Below are 15,483 nucleotides of genomic sequence, written 5' to 3'. Positions count from 1 at the left end.
TATTTTTTGTGGTTGTTATTCGCTACCGAAATAACAATCTATGCGTGCGCTCCTCACCCGTGTGGTTGCATCTCTAGCTAAGACGGCTCCACATGTGGCCTAGCCATTTCGTTGCGTGTTTTATTAGTATCTGTTCCTCTGCAAACACGTCACAGGCGTGAGCGTGTGCAAGCGTATTTCTTCGGTTTCGTTTTCGTTCCTTTTTTTCTTTTTTTTTTGCGGTTTTTGAGTTTTGCGCAGTGGATAGGATGTGGCGGTGAAATAAATGGTTCCTGGTTTATGAAATACAGAAGAAGATTATCGAGCTACTGCCATCGGCTTCCTCTTCAAAATTGTTTCGTAACCCGTTTCGTGACGCACCATGTATTGACAGTAAAGTCCACTTCATATAGTACTTAAATGCAGTCAGTATAGAAAAATGAGGCAACTTTGTGTCCTACATGAACACAATCTGTGTAGAAAAATGGGACAACTTTCTATCCTATGTCTAACTACTTTGTTTTCAATGTATATGTAAATGCTTTATCTATTTTCTATCCGATAGTATTCCCATTTATTCATAGAAACTCCATTCGGAGTAGATACAAGTTTTAATCTATTTCTTATGCGCTCTATCTAGGGTTTCCTATAGAAATCCTGTAGAAAATAGAATTTTTTTTTCATAAGGGTAGCTATCAAGACGGAGTGAAGTACACGGTGATAAGTCCTCACAAACGGTGCGGAGAGCGTTTCTTGGCGCACGGAAGAACTTTACAAAATATGTCTCGTCCAGCTGAAAGGCATCCTGACACCATCACGTCGATGGGGCGCAGTTAGCTGCTTGTGTGATCGCCCAAGCGAAGAATCACTCCGCCATCTTTCTTGGGCAGCTTCAACGTCAGCGAGTCGTTACGAATAACGGAACGAAGAAACTTATCGACGCCCTGCTGTGGCACAATCTCTGCTCCTCGTTTAGCTTCTTCGTTGAGGCTGTTGTGCTCGTAACGAGCCGTTACGTGTCACCGCCCTGAACGAACTACAGCTGCCAACGAGGCTGCAATCTTGTCGACCAATGAGGTTGTTTAATTTTGTTTGGATAGCTCGCATGGTTTGTCTATGGTTTGTCGTTGTCACTTCTCGGTCTTCTTTCCCGTCTTCAACTGCATCTTCTCGAGAATATCTCACAGCCCTCATGTAACCACTGGTGTAAATACGATGAAAGGGGGAGCATGTCATACACAGTCGTGGACATACACAGTCGTTCGTTTCTGCAGAAATTCCGTTTCTGCAAATCTCCAAATGAAGATGTTTCACATTCTAACGAGTGGGTAAGGCAAACGATCTAATTTGATCGTAACTGGACCGAGAGATTACGCCCCTGTCACTTTAACGAAAAGAGCGCGTCATACACCACGTACCCGAGCTCCCGAGTGCCTCGCGCCTCGTTAGATCATGAGCCATTTAGGCGAGGAAGCCTGTGAGCACGTGAACACATTCGTTAGGCAGACGACACCGTCGGTCGTTACGCGACCAAGAGATTACGCCTTTGTCCCGTTAACGAAAAAGGCGCGTCACGCGTCACGTGAAACGTGTCACGTGTTCGTGTTAACGAGAGCTCCGCCCCTCGTTGGCTCGCGAACGATGGAAGTGATTAACTGATTTGTTGAAAACAGGTGGCGTACGCCTTTTCTGTTACAATTGTGCTCTGCATAATTGTCACACAAAAAAGGCGTACGCCTCCTGTTTTCAACAAATCAGGGGGAGAGAACGATGTCATTCCAGATTATGGTTGGTTAGGAGGTGAAGTAAATGCCATTCCGTTTAATGCATTAAGTTTGCCGTGTGGCTACACTCTTAAAAATGAACTTCACCACATCGCATGCTCCTAGCCAACCATCACTCCGAATGACAACGTTCTCGCTCTAGATTTGTTGAAAACGGGAGGAGGAGCCTATTTTGTGCCGTGCATAATGGCACAAAATAGGCTCCTCCTCCCGTTTTCAACAAATCAGGGGCGAGAACGTTGTCATTCGGGATGATGGTTGGCTAGGAGCGTGCTATGTGGTGAAGTTCATTTTTAAGAGTGTAGGGTATTAGCTGAAATGTCTATACCTATAAGGCGAAACAAGAATTCTCTCTCACACAGTCGGGTGAAGTCGGCATTGTTAGTAACACAGGCAATGTAGGACGGCAGATTATTCCAATCACGTACACAACACTGTAATGGCGAATTCAGGAAATATTCAGTAGTAGAAAACGCAGCGCGCAATTTAAATTGGTGATCAACACGGCCGGAGATGAAATGGGCGGGCAGTGGCGTCTTAACTATTTTTCCACTGGGGGAGAGAAAAAAAAAATGCTACCATAAACATCATCATCATCATTTATTTTCCTTGAGGGCTCATGCAGGCGCTATACAGGGGTGGTACACAAATTGTAAACGTGCTGTGCATATTTGAACAACTTTCACTCCTTCCAGGACCCCGTAAGAAAGTGAGTGGGGTGTATGGCACATTGGCACTCCGTCACGCCGCAGACCCTGATGGGAGTGTGTAGTTGCAGCGCTACCTATAGATACGAAACCCCTGCTTAATGCCTTCTCAATCTTTAGCCACGTGGATACCACGACCTGTTATTCCGATTTATAGAATATTGGACGATTTGATACAAAACGACATATTTGCCCAATCCACGCCCTGCTCGTCTGTTCTTATGGTGTTTTGGAAAAGGGGTAGTTGCACGTGTGCATGTAGGTAAAGCTACAGTCACTAGGTAAAGCAGCTCCACGGCAAGAACAAAAAGATACAAGAAACACAAATGTTGTTGTGTCCATGAAGTCAAGGAGTTTTTCCGCTTTACGAACCTCAGCTGTGTCACTCGATCAAACCCAGTAATTTTGCCAACGCACAACGCGAAAATATCTGACGAGTCTAGTAACGATAGAATCACGCCATTGACAGGCTGGCGAGTGAAAGGGCGTGGACAAGAAAATGTGGAGACGGAAGTCGGCGAGCCATGATCCAAGCAGCACTAGAGGAGCCGGCTGACCTTCATCCAAGCGCCTGGTCACGCTCGATCGGCCTATGAAAAGGAGGACAGACAGTGTATAAGGACAATGAAGTTCCTTGCATTGCGGTCAGCTTTCACCATGGTTTCCCCGCCAGGTGGGCTTGATAATGGTGAGCTTGCTGGTGGGGTAAGCTGTTCACGAACCAAATGCCAGAATAACCGAGCTGCGCGTAATATTAAACGTGGATTGGACTAGCACAGTGTTCCGAAAAATTGTCACACAAATGACAATAATATCATATTAATTTGTAGTAGAAGCATCCATCGGTAATGGACAGCTTGAATTGCGACACAGCAGGGGCAGGGAATCCATCGCCCGCAAGAAGATCCCCATGGAGAGAGGTATCGGTCGGTGGAAAAAATGCTCACTGGAGCTATCCAAATTCCTTGTGCATGTGACTCAGACGAGAGCACGCTAACATAAGCGAACGTTCTGAGCAGATTTTTGAAGCAATGCACGGTGGTATTCCAAAAAGCGCTTTCCGAGGTTCCGAATTCCCCGGAATGAAAGGTTATGGGATTGCCCAGCATGTTAATTTCCTTCTTTTATACTCTATTCAGAAGTATGCTTAGAGATTGACCCTCCTCCTTGTACTATTCATACTTCCTACAGGGTTCGCGAGCCTTCAATAGGATTTAATGATTGTGCGAGAGTATACTCTTAAAAAAGAACTTCACCGCATAGCACGCTCCTAGCCAACCATCATCTCGAATGATAACGTTATCTGCCCTGATTTGTTGAAAACGGGAGGCGTACGCCGTTTTTGTGACAATTATGAACCGCATAAGTGTCACAAAAAGGCGTACGCCTCCCGTTTTCAACAAATCAGGAGAGGCAATGATATCATTCGAGACGATGGTTGGCTAGGAGCGTGCTATGCGGTGAAGTTCATTTTTAAGAGTGTAGTTCACTTCAGGGCTGAGTCTCTTCAAATAGCCACATCGACTTGGAAGATCTTTTTCAGATATGTTATTTTTGTGTATGTGTATGTTTTTTCTCGGACAATGGAGCAAGGCAGGTAAAAACTTACAGGTCAGTCGAGACCAAAATGTAAATAAATTAATAACAACGAAGCCCAAGTAAGCATCAATAAAATGTGCAATTACGAGCGTTGCTTGGCTCAGAAAAATGATCGGTGATTTGTAGGGGTACTGTGAAATGTGTCACGACTGCTAGGAAACAAATAACTTTGCCTAAATAAATCTCGTTCACTCAGTAATCACATAGGACGACCGACGTTGCTTCGTGAGGTTCGTAATTCCAACCAGACGAAACACTTAATCGCGCCCAGCTGTATACGTATTATGATGAAATCCTGAATACCTTTTTGGTTTTATTTTACGAAAATTTAGACAAAACATAATTCTTCTTAAAAAACGCGCTAGTATAACGGAGGCATTTACGCAGTTTTACATAGCCTTTTAGCTACATACGCCTTTTCGCCGTGTTATTTTAACTTGATCATTTTAACTTTTACTGAAATGAACGCAATTGCTTTTATGCCAGAAGGCCTCAACAATCATCGTCATCATCAGTAACGTAGAGTGCAGAAGTATCTTGACTGTGGCAGATCGACCCCTTTGTTCAGTTTAGCTAGAACGCCATTTGCACTTTCCACAACTGCTCCTCTTCACTGTGCTACAACAGGCCAGTAGTAGAGTCATTAAATAGCTATTTAGTGACTCTAGCCAGTAGCATCATGTACGCGAAGAAAAATATACAAACGATAGTTATTCGCGTATAGTACGTGCACTGATCTGTTGTGCAGCAACACGAAGGTCCACCGAAAAATGCACAAAAAAATCATCAGTTTTGTGACACCAGGAAATGAAAACTAACTTTGAAACTCGAAGGAAATAACGGTGCAACATATACTAAAATCAGCTGTGTCCCAGTTCGAAGCGTGCCTATACGGAACAATGGCTTTTTTCTCTCTCTCTCTCGCTGGAGTGCAAGCGGATCTGATTCCTTTTATATTTCGGAGCAGTGGTCCTCGGTTTACCCCGGGTATCGTCGCGAAAGACCGGACGCCAAATGCGCATCATATCCTCTCTTCGTGAATTTCCTTTTTCGACCGTCCTCGTTCCGTCCCGAATGTTTCACCGGAGAGACTTGCAGTAAGTGCTTACGTCACCATTCGCTGTCTCGGGCTTCAAGGATACGGTTGCAGCGATTGTATGGCATTCAAGAATGTCGTTGGGGTCTGGACGACCATGGGATTTTCTCGTCCTCGGTACAGACGCGAGTTCCATTTCTCCATTCTGACGTCAATCTAACCCACCACCCATATCGAGAATGCACGAGTTACATCCCCACGGAATATTCTAGGGGAAGGAAAAGCAAAACAGAAACAAAAAGTAAAGAAAAACTGCTCATGGGACGGAAGTTCCGTCGCATCTTATGTTGAATATTCTCACGGCGCCGGAATATCGGGGGTAACGTAATGCGCATAGTAGTGGACACGAGCGGCCATGCCGTCTGCTATGGAATATCATGTGGCGGAGCAGTAGCATATTCCCCATGGTTGGAAGAGCACCACAAAGCATGACGTTGAGCGCTGAAGTCGCAACAGAAAGCAATGACGTTTTCCGCATCTTCCGCTGGAATATTCTGGGGAATGTCGCTGGTGTGAATACACGGGTAATAACACGTGCCTCCTCCCTCGAAATAAAGCTTGGCGCTGCCCCGAATCAACTTAAATGTGTATTTTATCGGTATAATACGCCTAAGCTAGTTTTACGACTTGCCTTTTTAGTGATACTAAAACTTGCAACGCAAGACGTTGCTGAGCTTCCACTTGAGCGATATCTTGACAGTTTCGGACGTCAAGTTTGCCATTGAAAAACGTCCACGAGTATGTCACGCGGCACGATGGGTGACGTCAAGCAGGATAACGGCGTTGGCCGGAAGAGCCCGGATTTCGCGAAGACGTGGATTCGAGGTTGTTTTCATTCCAATACAGTGGCGTCACTAGGGTACACTTTAACTAGAGTACACGTCACCCGGTGCGGGAGCTGTTCGCGTCACCCCCCAATAATGTATCCCTTTCCATACCGCAGGCGATACACGATTAATAATAATTTGTGGCTTTGCGTCGCGAAACAACTATGATCATGAGCGACGCCACACACTCTAAAAACAAAGGTGTAAAAAGGTGGTAACTCCATGAGTTACCACCTTATGCGTACGTTACCTCCTTGCTCAAGAGCTGTAAGGGGTTTAGCTGCCCTCGTTACCCCCTTCATGGTAAGGTGATAAAATCTTGAAAATGTGGTGACTGTGGGCATTTAATTATGACAAACGTCACCCGCCCTCGCTGGCTAAGTCGGTAGCGTATCCGCCTGCTGATCCCAAGATCGCGGGTTCAACCCGGCCGACGACGGTGGCAGCTTGGTGGAAGGGTACAAGTTGCTCAGACACGCCATGTTCCGCGAGGGACGTTATAAGCGGTGTATACCGTGTGTTGAGATTTCGGCGCACGTTAAAAGAACCCTCAGGTGGGCATAATGAATCCACAGACCCGACCACAGTGTCGTCGTTCATGACCGCAGTTGTCTCGCGACGTCAAACCCCGAATTATTATTATTACACGCTTCTATAGGTGAGTTACCTGCTGCATGTGGTAATTTACACCCTTGCATGGGGTGTAACTTTGCACCTATAACCAGGGGTGTAACTTTGCAACCTTTTCGGCACAACCCCCAAAAGGTGTGACGATTCTACCCTTTTTTCTGAGAGTGCAGTGGTCGATCTGTGGATTAATTTTGCCCACCTGGGGGTTCTTTAACGCGCGCCGAAATCTCAACACACGGCACACCGCATTTAAGATAAATAACAATATCATACGCCGCGTAGAAACACGTGAATAAACATATACCCCCCCACGTATAAAAAAAAAATCACACGCTCGCAGGGGGCTCCTTTATGTTGTTTTTGGCGTTATCGCGCCGCTGAAAGAAGAGAAAGCGGAGGTACTGGTGGGGCGCGTCACCTGGTGCGGACCCCTCCCCCCACCCCCCGCAACCCCTTTGTGACGCCACTGTTCCAATACGTACTCACTCCAAGACATTTCGTAGACTACGCTGCACAATCTGCTATCATTGCTTTGCATAATGTCGACCAACCGATGCGTACTACTCTGCCAAGGCAAGACAGGATGAGAGGGCGGACTTTGCCTTGACTACAAGCAGGAAGTTACCCGTAACAATACACACAGGGGATTGAAGGCAAACGTGTTCTGCTGCCTTGTCGTTAACGAAATGTCCATCAAAGTAAATAGGTTTCGTAAGTGTTCAAAATAATGAAAGACAAGAGACAGGAAGCGACCATCTTCAGCTTGCATTGAATATCACGCAGCCTTAAAGAAATCTATCATTTGATCCGTGCCCATAATAAAAGGACGCACGAAGGACACTTGACACAGTCTTGGGCCAATACTTGAAACCCTACCGGATCATCAACACCTTCGAGACTCTATTAGCATTGTGTATTAGACTCATTGTGTTGACGGAGGCAGTGATTTAACCAAGCCCCTCTACAACTACAACTCTCCCACACACGCCTAAAATGATTTGCGACACCTCCTTCCCGTTCGCCCCTATGCATCCCTATATACGGGGGCCTTTCGCTATTTCGGCTTGCGGCAGATGTCGGCAGTGATACATAAAGCTGTTAAACGTAACTGTATAATAATGGCCCTCTAACCCCCCTTGCTTGAGATTCTGGATAAACAACTGGATGGAAGGCAAGGGAGACATTTTTCTTTCGGATCCCTCTTTCCCAATAAATTTGGAAGAAATAACGACACTGAATTTCAGTGCTGTTTGTGGATCATGCGCTCCTGCAAGCGTTTGGTATGGCAAAGCCCCACTCTGAATGCGTTACAACTACATACTAACTGCTGAGCCAGTGGAGGATCCCGGGGGGGGGGGGGGGGATTGTGCGATCGCCCCCTCCCCGAAAATGATAGTTTATACACTGGGTTTTTCTCCCCTCCCCCACTACGCTCTCCAACAAAGAACCCACCAAAGTGAGGGAAAGGATCCGCGCCTCTGTGCTGCGCCTATGTGTTGAGCACCAACCAGGGTGGCACCAACTTACGAAACAAACCACCGAGCGGTGTTTCACCTTCACTTCCAGACGACCATTTCTCAATGTCGCCACCTAGCTCCAGGGTGGCATACTATTCCTTTCATTTCCTGACGCCTACGCGATGGAGCGCTCGTGCACCGATGAAGCTAGATCGGCTAGATGAAGCGATCGACATTCTCGTGCGCGCGATATACAAAGTATGTACTCGAGACCGAAACTGCGAACACGAACAGCTGATACATATTTTCCCAGCAGAACTAGACACTATGGCGAACACATAAAGTGCCTATGTAAAGTGCACTGCATGAGTACCTCCACTATTTTGCAGATTTGCGAGCCATCTACCAATGACCGTACGAAACTCGGCCTCACAAGAGTTTTCCCTCAGGTCTCCTGCTTCGCCTCCGTTTCATGAGAGTAAGAGATGAAGAATTTACTTCACATTATCTGCACGCCATTCAGAAAGCTCGCCCTCATATTGCGATGTACAACCCAGCCGTCACGGTCCAAAGAAATCTACAACCTCAACTCTAAATGGCCTCATAAGGCTGAAGCGGAACGGCGATGTGCTGCGGTCTTTTGTACATGCCGCAGTTACACTTGGCCGGCTACTTATTTCGCCCTGATTTCACTTCTGGCTATCAAATACTACTCACGTACATCCGCTGTGCATTTCGTAATAGTTATGTAATAGAAGTATGAAAGTGGGAGCACACTTTGGTGAACTCACGAGGGTCCCTCACAACAGCTTCTCACACTCACTTCAGGCCGATTAAGCAGTTGATGGGGTGAGGGCGGGCTAAGTTAAGCAGCGCCACTTACCCAGTAAACCATTCATATCCATAGGACATCCCCATAAGATCGCGAACGTCCTGAATATCTCGACAACCATGCGATATCTACAGGATGTATCAGAACGACATTCGCGTTTCGGTTTTACCCAGTAAATAACTGTCGTAGGTACATCTGCAGGATATCGCGTTTTGGATATTTGACTGGAGGAAGCGGCCTGGAGATCCCTGGGATATCCATGTAAGGTCCAGTACACGAGATTTTGGGCACTGGTTGAACGTCACAGGGATGTCGCCTGGAGATATACAGATAAATGTGAAGTTTATGACATCTTGTTCCGACAGCCACATTTTTGTTGTGCTGAAAGCAAGCAAAAACTTCTGTAAACGCTAACTGGATATGGGGGAACAAGGAAAATCGTTATATATTTTTATCGTTCGCGTGCTGCTTGTCGTGAAAGTATTTATCTATGCGTAACGCTCGTCAAGCAACAGTGGAATTCGATCAGTTATACAGCTCCACTAAACAGCTAATCGCATTATAGACAATAGGTTGAATTAAAAACATAGTATTTGACAGGAAGGAATGTGAGACACGTTATTGGTTATGCCTTGACTCTGCAGAGACACGGGTTAATGGGAAAGAAGCACCTCCTCACCGCTACAAATGTATCACGGCCCAATACATTCAACGAATGTGCCCCAGCAACTTGTATTTCAGTATATGCTTTGGCCATTTTGTCAACAAAGACTGTTGTGCTGTGGCCTCCCTTCAAAAATGCGTACGCGGTGATGGGGGCAAAAGGGTGGACCGTGTGTCGGAGTGTGGCCGAACGCTGGCGGGCACACTGCAGTTCTTGCATCCCCCCCCCCCCCTTGTTGTTGATGTTCGAGGCGTTCATTTCAACAAACATGTGATAATTAACTTATGTAATATGTTTGGTAATAAATATGTACTTTCCGTTTATATCAGCGAGGCGTCGTCATCTCAGATATGTATTAAACTAAAAGTAAGTATGCGCAAGTCAATATTAAATTTTAAGTCAGAAGTACTTGTGACGTCCAATTTGTGTCCAGATATCCACTAAAATACCTTGCGGGGACATATCTGGGATGACAAAGGAGGGTTAAAATGTATATCTCACGAACCTCCAGCAGATATCCGAATATCCGGAATTAGATATCACATAGATATTGCCTGGATGTAAATGGTTTACTGGGTATGAGGGGAGTCGTGAGGGAAAATCGCTCACGGGATGGAGAGTGGGCACTCGCCCCTTCACGACGGTGCGTTACAACAGCTTTTCACGCAGATGGGGTAAGGGCGGGTAGTTAAGCAGCGACAATTATGAGGGGACTCGTGGAGGAAAATCACTCACAAGATGGAGAGTGAAGATACTGACGAGGCCTTGCGCCCCTTCATGACTGTCCGTTACAACAGCTTCTCACTCTTAGTTCACGCCAATGGGATGAGGGCGGGTTAAGTGAAGCACCGACACTTATGAGGGGAGTCGTGAGGGAAAACCCCTCACGGGATGGAGAGTGGGCACTCGCACGACAGTCCGTTACAACAGCTTCTCACTCTCAGTTCACGCAGATGGAATGAGGGCGGGTCAAGTTATGCAGCGACACTTATGAGAGGAGTCGTGAGGGAAAATCTCTCACGCGATGGAGAGTGGACACTCGCCCCTTCATGACGGTCCGTTACACAGCTTCTCACTCTCAGTTCACGCCGATGGGGTGAGGGCGGGTTAAGTTAAGCAGCGACACTTATGAGGGGAGTCGTGAGGGAAATTCTCACGCGATGAATGGGCGCTCGCCTTTTCATGACGGTCCGTTACAACAGCTTCTCACTCTCAGTTCACGCCGATGGGGTGAGGGCGGGCTAAGTTAAGCAGCGCCACTTATGAGGGGAGTCGTGAGGGAAAATCGCTCACAAGATGGAGAGTGGGCACTCGCCCCTTCATGAAGGTCTGTTAACAGCTTGTCACTCTCAGTTCACGACGATGGGGTGAGGGCGGGTTATGTTAAACAGCGACACTTATGAGGGCCGGCGTGAGGGAAAATCACTCACAAGATGGAGAGTGAAGGTACTGACGTGGCCTTGACCCTTCATGACGGTCCGTCACAACTTCTCACTCTCAGTTCACACCAATGGGGTGAGGGCGGGTTAAGTTAAGCAGCGACACTTATGAGGGGAGTCGTGAGGGAAAATCTCTTACGCGATGGACAATCGGCACTCGCCCCTTCATGAAGGTCCGTTAACAGCTTCTCACTCTCAGTCCACGCCGATGAGGTGAGGGTGGGTTAGGTTAAGTAGTGACACTTATGAGGGGAGTCGTGAGAAAAATTCTCTCACGCGATGGAGAGTGGGCACTCGCCCCTGCATGACGGTCCGCTAACAGCTTCTCACTCTCAGTTCACGCCGATGGGGTGAGGTCGGGTTAAGTTAAGCGGCGACACTTATGAGGGGAGTCGTGAGGGAAATTCTCACGCGATGGAGAATGGGCGCTCGCCCCTTCATGACGGTCCGTTACAACAGCTTCTCACTCTCACTTAACGCAGATGGTATGAGGGTGGGTTAAGTTAAGCAGCGACACTTATGAGGGGAGTCGTGAAGGAAAATCTCTCACGCGATGGAGAGTGGGCACTCGCCCGTTCATGACGGTCCGTTGCAACAGCTTCTCACTCTCAGTTCACGCAGATGGTATGAGGGTGGGTTAAGTTAAGCAGTGACACTTATGAGAGGAGTCGTGAGGGAAAATCTCTCACGCGATGGAGAGTGGACACTCGCCCCTTCATGACGGTCCGTTACACAGCTTCTCGCTCTCAGTTCACGCAAATGGGATGAGGGCAGGTTAAGTTAAGCAGCGACACTTATGAGGGGAGTCGTGAGGGAAAATCGGCACTCGCCCCTTCATGACGGTCCGTTAACAGCTTCTCTCAGTTCACGCCGATGAGGTGAGGGCGGGTGGAGTTAAGTAGCGACACTTATGAGGGGAGTCGTGAGGGAAAATCTCACGCGATGGAGAGTGGATACTCGTCCCTTCATGACGGTCTGTTACAACAGCTTCTCACTCTCAGTTCACGCGGATGGGGTGAGGGCGAGTGGAGTTAAGTAGCGACACTTATGAGGGGAGTCGTGAGGGAAAATCTCACGCGATGGAGAGTGGGTACTCGTCCCTTCATGACGGTCCGTTACAACAGCTTCTCACTCACAGTTCACGCGGATGGGGTGAGGGCGGGTAAAGTTAAGCAGCGACACTTATGAGGGAAGTCGTGAGGGAAAATCTCTCACGCGATGGAGAGTGAGCACTCACCCCTTCATGACTGTCTGTTACAACAGCTTCTCCTCTTAGTTCACGCCAATGGGGTGAGGGCGGGTTAAGTGAAGCAGCGACACTTATGAGGGGAGTCGAGAGGGAAAATCTCTCACAGGATGGAGAGTGGGCACTCGCCCCTTCACGAAGGTCCGTTACAACAGCTTCTCACTCTCACTTCACGCAGATGGGGTAAGGGCGGGTAGTTAAGCAGCGACAATTATGAGGGGACTCGTGGAGGAAAATCACTCACAAGATGGAGAGTGAAGATACTGACGAGGCCTTGCGCCCCTTCATGACTGTCTGTTACAACAGCTTCTCACTCTTAGTTCACGCCAATGGGGTGAGGGCGGGTTAAGTGAAGCAGCGACACCTATGAGGGGAGTCGTGAGGGAAACCCCCTCACGGGATGGAGAGTGGGCACTCGCCCCTTCACGACGGTCCGTTACAACAGCTTCTCACTCTCAGTTCACGCAGATGGAATGAGGGCGGGTTAAGTTATGCAGCGACACTTATGAGAGGAGTCGTGAGGGAAAATCTCTCACGCGATGGAGAATGGGCCCTCGCTCCTTCATGACGGTCCGTTAACAACTTCTCACTCTCAGTTCACGCCAATGAGGTGAGGGCGGGTTAAGTTAGCAGCGACATTATGAGGGGAGTGGTGAGGGAAAATCTCTCACTCGATGGAGAAAGGGCACTCGGCCCTTCATGGCGGTCCGTTAACAGCTTCTCACTCTCAGTTCACGCCGTTGAGGTGAGGGCGGGTTAAGTTAGCAGCGACACTTATGAGAGGAGTCGTGAGGGAAAATCTCTCACGCGATGGAGAATGGTCACTCGCCCCTCCATGACGGTCCGCTAACAGCTTCTCACTCTCAGTTCACGCCGATGGGGTGAGGGCTGGTTAAGTTAGCAGCGACACTTATGAGGGGAGTCGTGAGGGAAATTCTCACGCGATGGAGAATGGGCGCTCGCCCTTTCATGACGGTCCGTTACAACAGCTTCTCACTCTCAGTTCACGCCGATGGGGTGAGGGCGGGCTAAGTTAAGCAGCGACACTTATGAAGGGAATCGTGAGGGAAAATCACTCACAAGATAGAGAGTGGGCACTCGGCCCTTCATGAGGGTCCGTTAACAGCTTCTCACTCTCAGTTAACGCAGATGGTATGAAAGTGGGTTAAGTTAAGCAGCGACACTTATGAGGGGAATCGTGAAGGAAAATCTCTCACGCGAAGGAGTGTGGTCACTCTCCCGTTCATGACGGTCCGTTACAACAGCTTCTGACTCTCAGTTCACGCGGATGGTATGAGGATGGGTTAAGTTAAGCAGCGACACTTATGAGGGGAGTCGTGAGGGAAAATCACTCACGCGATGGAGAGTGCACACTCGCCCCTTCATGACGGTCCGTTACACAGCTTCTCACTCTCAGTTCACGCAGATGGGGTGAGGGCGGGTTAAGTTAAGCAGCGACACTTATGAGAGGAGTCGAGAGGGAAAATCGGCACTCGCCCTTCATGGCGGTCCGTTAACAGCTTCTCACTCTCAGTTCACGCCGATGTGGTGAGGACGGGTTAAGTTAAGTAGCGACACTTATGAGGGGAGTCATGAGGGAAATTCTCACGCGACGGAGAATGGGCGCTCGCCTCTTCATGACGGTCCGTTACAACACCTTCTCACTCTCAGTTCACGCCGATGGGGTGAGGGCGGGTTAAGTTAAGCAGCGACACTTATGAGGGGAGTCGTGAGGGAAAATCTCTCACGCGATGGAGAATCGGCACTCGCCCCTTCATGACGGTCCGTTAACTGTTTCTCACTCTCAGTTCACGCCGACGGGGTGAGGGCGGGTTAAGTTAAGCAGCGACACTTATTAGGGGAGTCGTGAGGGAAAATCTCATGCGATGGAGGATCGGCACTCGCCCCTTCATGACGATTCGTTAGCAGCTTCTCACTCTCAGTTCACGCCGACGGGGTGAGGGCGAGTTAAGTTAAGCTGCGACACTTATGAGGGAGTCGTGAGGGAAAATCGCTCACAAGATGGAGAGTGGGCACTCGCCTCTTCATGAGGGTTCGTTAACAGTTTCTCACTCTCAGTTCATACCCATGGGGTGAGGGCGGGCTAAGTTAAGCAGCGCCACTTATGAGGGGAGTCGTGAGGGAAAATCGCTCACAAGATGGAGGGTGGGCACTCGCCCCTTCATGACGGTCCGTTAACAGCTTCTAACTCGCAGTTCACGCCGAGGTGGTGAGGGCGGGTTAAGTTACATAGCGACACTTATGAAGGGAGTCCTGAGGGAAAATCTCTCACGTGATGGAGAGTCGGCACTCCTCCCTTCATGACGGTCCGTTAACAGCTTCTCACTCTCAGTTCACGCCGACGGGGTGAGGGCGGGTTAAGTTAAGCTGCGACACTTATTAGGGGAGTCGTGAGGGTAAATCTCTCACGCGATGAAGAGTGGGCACTCCTCCTTTGATTACGGTGCGTTACAAGAGCTTCTCACTCTCAGTTCACGCCGATGGGGTGAGGGCGGGTTAAGTTAAGAGGGGATACCACCTCCGGCGGCCCCAGGTATTTTCTATGGGACAAACTTTGCAGTTTCTTTCGGTAAATAATATACCGATTTTCACGAGACTGGTCTTGTTGGATAGCGTTCGAAAATGCGCTTTGTCGCTTCAGAAAAAAATTATTGGTTTTCTCAAGCCATTTTTCTAAACACGCTACTGAATTACAAAAAAAATACCAAAATTGGATACTCAAGCGTTGACACACTCTTCTAGAAAAACAGAAGACTTATACAGAAATTTTCCCGGAGCCGCAAAGCAAAAATCTTTCTAGAACATTTTAACTGCGATGTTGAGAGTCTCAACACACAAGCTGATCGTAAAGACCGCCAAAGCTTCAATCATGAGAATTTAGTGTCCTGTATCGTAGTGCTCTGCCACCGGAACTACAAGTAGGAACTGTCAGTGTCTTACTTTCCGTTCTCTAGTCATTTCTCATTGGCGTTGAGGGGCAAGTATATAGCCCGAGGAGACGACGTATTCGCACAAAAATAAGCGCGTTGTCATGTTTCTTCATTCTTTGTTGCATATTTGCATGCATATGTCATGGACTTTCTGTGCATATAAATCCACATAGTCCATTATTGCCAGCCCTAACAAACCCTGACCAGTCCCGGAAAGCAGCAACGCATCACAAGTTCATAACACAAAAACATTGGCGCTTTTCTCCTGTTTT

At 48.1% G+C, this 15,483-nt stretch overlaps 1 long non-coding RNA gene across 1 annotated transcript; it reads right to left on the bottom strand.

The window, feature by feature from the left end:
* Positions 1–2,346: 2,346 nt before the first annotated feature.
* Positions 2,347–7,196, bottom strand: LOC135397789 (uncharacterized). The gene is made up of 2 exons (XR_010423758.1): positions 7,105–7,196; positions 2,347–3,060 (listed from the first exon to the last, which is right to left on the bottom strand). It is a non-coding gene; the product is annotated as an uncharacterized LOC135397789 (long non-coding RNA).
* Positions 7,197–15,483: the final 8,287 nt, after the last annotated feature.

The sequence above is a fragment of the Ornithodoros turicata genome, chromosome 1, assembly GCF_037126465.1.
Source record: "Ornithodoros turicata isolate Travis chromosome 1, ASM3712646v1, whole genome shotgun sequence".
NCBI lineage: Eukaryota > Metazoa > Arthropoda > Arachnida > Ixodida > Argasidae > Ornithodoros > Ornithodoros turicata.
Note: the sequence above shows the minus strand (reverse complement) of the source record. Positions and strands in the feature narration are given on the sequence as shown.